The sequence below is a fragment of the Carassius auratus genome, chromosome 36 (genome assembly GCF_003368295.1).
Source record: "Carassius auratus strain Wakin chromosome 36, ASM336829v1, whole genome shotgun sequence".
NCBI lineage: Eukaryota > Metazoa > Chordata > Actinopteri > Cypriniformes > Cyprinidae > Carassius > Carassius auratus.
Genome location: NC_039278.1, coordinates 16,020,366 through 16,026,937, shown reverse-complemented (window position 1 = coordinate 16,026,937; position 6,572 = coordinate 16,020,366).

Here is a 6,572-nt window from a genome sequence, read left to right as displayed (position 1 = left end):
ATACACAACACTATTCATACATTTATTTATATATATATATATATATATATATATATATATATATATAAATAAATGTATGAATAGTGTTGTGTATCACATGTTTATTGCCAAGTTAACTGTTGATGAAAGTGATGGTGCTGATGGTGCTGATGGTGCAGCTGTTTGACATCAGTTTCCCCAGTCTCACATCGACTGATGAAGGTGGACACAGAGAGATGGGTAAATTTGGACAGGAGGAGGTTTGGGATTATATTGTTGAAAGTCAAGCTGAAGTCTACAAATAGGATCCTTTCATAAGTCCCTGGTCTGTCTAGATGTTGTAGGATATAATGCAGTCCATGCTGTCTGCATCATTCATAGACCTGTTAGCTCAGCAGGCAAACTGCAGGGGGTCCAGAAAGAATCCAAAGATGTCCTTCAGGTGGGCCAGCACCAGTCTTTCAAATGACTTCATGACCACAGACGATAAAGCCACAGGTCTGTATAGTCATCAAGTCCTGTGATTTTGGGTCTCTTTGAGATGTGGATGATTGTGGACTGTTTGAAGCACTTCACATACTGTAGCTCCAGTGATGTGTTGAAGATTTGTGTGAAGATGGGCCTGGTGCTTTTCTTGTCTTCTGTTTCTGGAAGATCTGACACAGATCCCTTTCACAGACCTGAAGTGCAGAAGTGGGGGTTCCTGGAGATGTTAATAGATCCAACAAGAGAAGGTCAGAATAGGTGTGGGATGTGAAACTGGCTATATGTTTGTGTGTGAGTGTATGCATTCAGTGGCATTTTTTTAAAATTAATGATCAATATATTGATTAATAAAACGTTTGCATGAAAAACCACAAAAAAAAAGATATACATTTATATATTTCTGTGGTGCAAAACTGAATTTCCATCAGCAATTACTCCAGTATAAAGTGTCACATGATCTTTAAGAAATCATTCTAATATGCTGATTTATTATAAGAATGATCAAAGTCGGCAACAGTTGTGCTGCCATTTCTTTTTTCTTTTTTTGGAAATTGCGATACTTTTTTTATGAATAAAATGTTTAAGCATTTCAAAACATTTACCTTTTTTTTTACCAACATTTACCAAAACACCTTTTTTTTGGCTGTGTCTGTATCTGTATTCAGTGGCAAATTGTTATTTTTTTGATAAATGTATTGATAACTACATTTTTTGCAATCAAACCCACAAGAGGACCACAGAAAGAATGATTTTAAAATCATAATAAAACATAAAAAACATTTACATTTTCTGTTACAAAAAAGAAAGATGCTCGTTGCTAAAGTGGCTGACAACCACCTACATTAGAACAATAGCAACAATGTGCTAAAACCACTGAGAACATTATAGAAACAGGATAGCAAAGCCCTAAGTGTTTCAAGTCAAAGTTTAATACTTTGTTAGTGGTGTGTTGATAGCATTACAGTAAGCAGAATAAAAATATCCTAAAGCTCTTATTTATTAGCTGTCTTTATTTCACGTCCCAACACCTGTTAAACAGAGGTAGTCCAAATCTGGAAGAGGGGCACACAGGTTAATATCCGCTGGCTTCTCATTATTCACAGGCCAGGTGGACGAAGACGGCAGCACAGTCAGGGAGCTGTCAGGAACTGACATCAGCTTGGCAGGGAAGTGAGCTTCACTCCCACCAGGGTCAGACTGAAATGGCACGGTGCCCATACTCATTACCAGCCTGATTAACCACTGTAATTAGCTGATTTTGGAGAAAGCGAGAGCCATCGGTGGCAGCGATCAGATTCAGAACTGCCCAGCTGTCCATATGAGTTAGCCCATCATAACACTAACGCAAGTCGAGGGATAAATGCTAGAGACCAGAATAGAAGGAGAACAACCTTTAGCTCACAATAGGGAACATGGGTGAATGGCTGCTGCTAATTACAGGTGTCCATTAAACATGATGAAGCTCTGCAGGCTGATCTCAACATTGCTGAACACAAAGTGGATCTTCCTTTCAAATGTATACACAGTTTAATAAGCGCTTTATGGTACACTTTTCTTACAAACACACATCTTGTCACTGAAGATGTTAACTGATGGACTGGAGTGGAGTAGATTATTGTTTTTATCAGCTGTTTGGACTCTCAATCTGCCGGCACCCATTCACTGCAGAGCATCCATTGGCGAGTAAGTGATGCAAGGAATGCTCCATTTTTTCAAAAAACCTGGTGAAGAAACAAACTCATCTACATCTTGGATGGCCAGTGGGTGAGTAAATTTTCAGCAAATTTTCATTTTTGGGTGAACTTTAAGGTTTGTGTTTTAAAGAAAACTTTAATCCTATAGTTTGCCCATGCACTAATCATTTACTTTTAGTACAGCAAAATGGTGCAGAAATTACATACAGTATTTCACATTTAAAATCAATGTGAATTACTATGTACAACCGATTTTACTTTGACAATATTTATTTCTAAATGAAACATAATATTTGATATGAAAAAAATGATGGGGTGGGACTTGATTCAGTTAGAATAAAGCACCAGAAATGTGTCAGCCTGAATGCAAGTTTGCCTCAAATAAATAATAAATAGACAGCAATTAAAAGCATTAGCAAAAGTGAACAAATAATCCCAACATTTGTCATGGTAAAAAACCCAACATCATTTTATATGCATTACTCTCATATTAACAGCAGTTCTCACAAAAGAACAAGTACAACTCAGAGCAATAAATATTAGTTCATAAGCAGAAAGCTTGATTAAATAATGGGCTTTTTAGCAAATATTAGCTAAGCTGCTGTTTTAAGATACAAGTTCCACCTTAACATCTTAATTAAAAAGCTTTCAAAGCTTGTTTTTCTATGTTCCTAATCATTGAGAGGAGAATTTACCTGAGCGTACTCAATCCCCGGTCTTACAAAGCACAGTAAATAAATCTCTAATGACTGAATTTGTTCTCCGTGCACCGGTACACAATTAGACACGTTTTGTCAAGAAGAGCCGAGTTTTCAGTCTGCTCCATGCAGGTGCCTGAGCATTCAGATGACAAGCCATGAAGCCAGTAATAAGTGCAAGCAGACGTCTGAGACCAAGAGCATTTATCTTTGCTTCATGTCACATTAGAGGCCGCAGGTTCATCAGCTACAACTCAGAGGGAGAAGCATGACTTCACATTAAGGCCTATGTGCAGGAGAGGTTTTATTACTAAGACAGTTCATTGTGCTGCATAAGATTAAAGTGCAAAGGAACAGAATAGCGCTTAGAAATTCTGCTGATGTTAGGTTTAATAAACATGCATCTTGGTTCCAGGAAATTACAGCGGTATATTACAACAGCATATTAAGGTCAATACTTAAGAAAATGCTCTTTAAATGGCAACAATCAAATGGGATTTTGAAATGTTTTAAAGAAATCTCATGATCATGAAGTGGTTTTAATTTAACAAAAAGCAAGACATTACAGGCAAAAAAAAAAACAAATTATGCACTGGTCAGTTAATTTTGGGCTGTTTGGCTTTTAATAATGTGTTGGAAGTGGAAAGTGGAAAGACAACATGCAAAATACACTTTTAAGTGTTTATTATATTGCACTTTATCTATATGCATCTGTAGATTTCAATTACAATACATATATTTAAAGGCTGTTAATAAATAAGGCTAATAATTTGTATTTTATTTTGGCTGTTGATAATATTTACTGATTTATGGAGTGATAAAAAATGTCAACAAAATGAAACAATAATTTTAAATCTTACTTTAACCAATATTAAGATTTCTGCTCTGGAAATGTATGCAAATTAATGCATATTTAATTAGATATTGCCAAATTGACATACTTAAACATAACCTTTCATAAAACGTGTAACAAAAAAACATTATTATCTGATTATTAGAATTACAATTGGTTACTATTACTATTTTATTCTAGCTTAAATGTGCCAGGCAAAAGGAAAAAGATAATGTATGTAGCAAAAATTATGCAGGAAAATTTATGCAATAAATGTAATATTTAGGGTAAGTGATATGAACCAACCCCTATTAAACCAGCACATCACATCGGAAGCCCTTAAAGGAAACATTTTTATTACTTTATATCTTGCCAATTTATATATGCATTTTTACACTCTTAAAAATCAAGATTCTTCATTGGCACAGATGGTTCATGACAAACCTTTTAACATTCACACAAACTTGATATTGCTTTATGTTGTTCAGATTTTTTTTATGTTCTTCACACTACGATAAAAAAGGTTATTAGGAACCAATGAAAATGGTTTAAAGAACTGTTCTGAAAAGGTTCTTTAGGAATCCAAAAATGCCTTTTCTATGGAATCATTGCAAAGACCCTCTTTTGGAACCTTTATTTTTATTTTTTAGTGTACAGGACATGAAGTAATTCAAATATATGTTCAAATGAGCCGATTTGTTTCACATAATCAAAATGCATTTCCATATTTGGTAAATATATGCACAAATTTGTCCAATTAACAGGGTGACTTACTAAGTAAACAAAAAGGATTTGCATGCTGGAGGTGAGCGAAACGACTGCTGAAGACGTCTGTCTTTAGTCCAAGCAGCTCTTGGCAGATTGATGAGCCTCGGTCATGGTGTGGTGACCTGCCCTACAGCACACACTCATTTCATTGCTGATTGACTGCTATGTTCCCTTCAGGAGATTTACTGCTCGAATTTAACTCATCAGACAAGGAACAGAAGGTGCAAAACAAAGAGACGGCAAGAAGCCATCAGTCACTGTACACTCTTTAAACGGAAAAGAACTCTTTGCTGGCCAATTAGCTCATGAATGATCTCAGAAAACCTATAGCATTAAACTAGCTTTAGTCTTAAATCTAATATTGCTTAAGATCTCAAAGCTTAGCGGTCAAAATACACTGAAGAACAATATTCCAAGTCAACATAAAATCAAGTGACCCCTATTTACATTCTTAAAGGAATAGTTCACCCAAAAAATTACAATTTGCTGAAAATGTACTCACTCTCAGGCCATCCAAGATGTACATGAGTTTGTTTCTCCATCAGATTTGGAGAAATGTAGCATTGCATCCCTTGCTCAGCAGTGGATCATCTGCAGTGAATGGGTGCCGTCAGAATGGGAGTCCAAACAGCTGATAAAAACATCACAATAATCCACAAGTAATCCAAAGATGTTAGATGTTTTTATCTTCTTGTTTCTGGCTGGCACATATGACATAACTTGCTTTCCTCCTTTTCCTCCCATCTTGGATGTATTGAGGGTGAGTAGAATTTTCAGCAAATTTTCATTTTTGAGTGAAAGTTTTACAATTTCTTTAATTCATATTCTTGGTCAGATTGTGAAAATCGTATTGGTAAAAAAAAAAAAAATTTTTTAAATGAAATAATTATCAAAATAATGTTCATAACAAATACATCAGAATAACTTTATTTGTCCAACATCATCAAACTCCTTCATTTCTCACCCTCTCCAAACACCTGTTAAACAAATATCAAATAAATAAACAAACAAACCAACTTTTAGTTCTATAAAATATAGCGATGCACCACGTTTCAAAAGTACAATATTTCAGATTTTGCCATTTAGCAGAGCCTTTCTTATCCAAAGTGGTTTGGTGCCAACACTCGGGTTATTAACCACTAAGCTGCACTTCCCAAAAGAATCTTCTAGCACCTTTAATCACATGCACAGCAAAATAATGATGCTGTATGTCTGCTAACCTGTTATTACTGCCCATGTTACCAAGGCAATGTGAGGATGTGCATGGATTCCCTTGTGCAGAGGTTGACCTCTCTCCAGAAAATGCATGCTGTGGCTTTTTCTTTAGCATCATTATATTCACTTTACTGTTGTTTTATACAGCAGTGAAATGATTTTGATAATTCAGAAAGTGAACAGTCAGACCTTGTTGCACCGAGCTCGTCATCCGGTGTGTTCTTGTTATATTTAACAGCACTTGGTTTAAGACTTTTCATCTAGCTGGCTTATCTGTCTTATCTTAATAAGATCCACCCTCTATCAGGCACACAGCAGAAACAATTGACCCAAAAGTGTTCTTTTATCAGCCTGTTCAATATCAGGAGACCTGTTCTACAGAAACCTCCTCGGCTGATCTTATCGCTTTGACTCGACTGCTTATCAGGATTTTTCACTGTGACAAGTTCACATTTTTGTGCTAAATATACTTAAGTTCTGTTAAAATATTATTCCTTTAAATTCATATTTAATATTTGAGAATGCATTCAAAAGAAAATATATTTCTCCATAGATTAACCATCAATATATCAAATAGTTGAATGTATATTGAAAATATACAGAATAATATATTGTGTTAATAGATCATAATATATTAAGAGAATGTCTGCTTTTCATATTGAAAAATATGTGAAAATATATTTACTTATATATTGTTATGTATTATATTCCATAATACAGTTGATAATGTGTGTATACAAACATATTTGGTGCATTATATGTGCACAATATAGAAAAAAATATATTGCATATACATTATGGAATATTCCATATATATTGTGGAAGTGTGTGTGTGACTAGCAAGACATTTGTTTTTGTTTTCTATTTGTATACCTTGTTAAAGTGACATATAAGTTTATG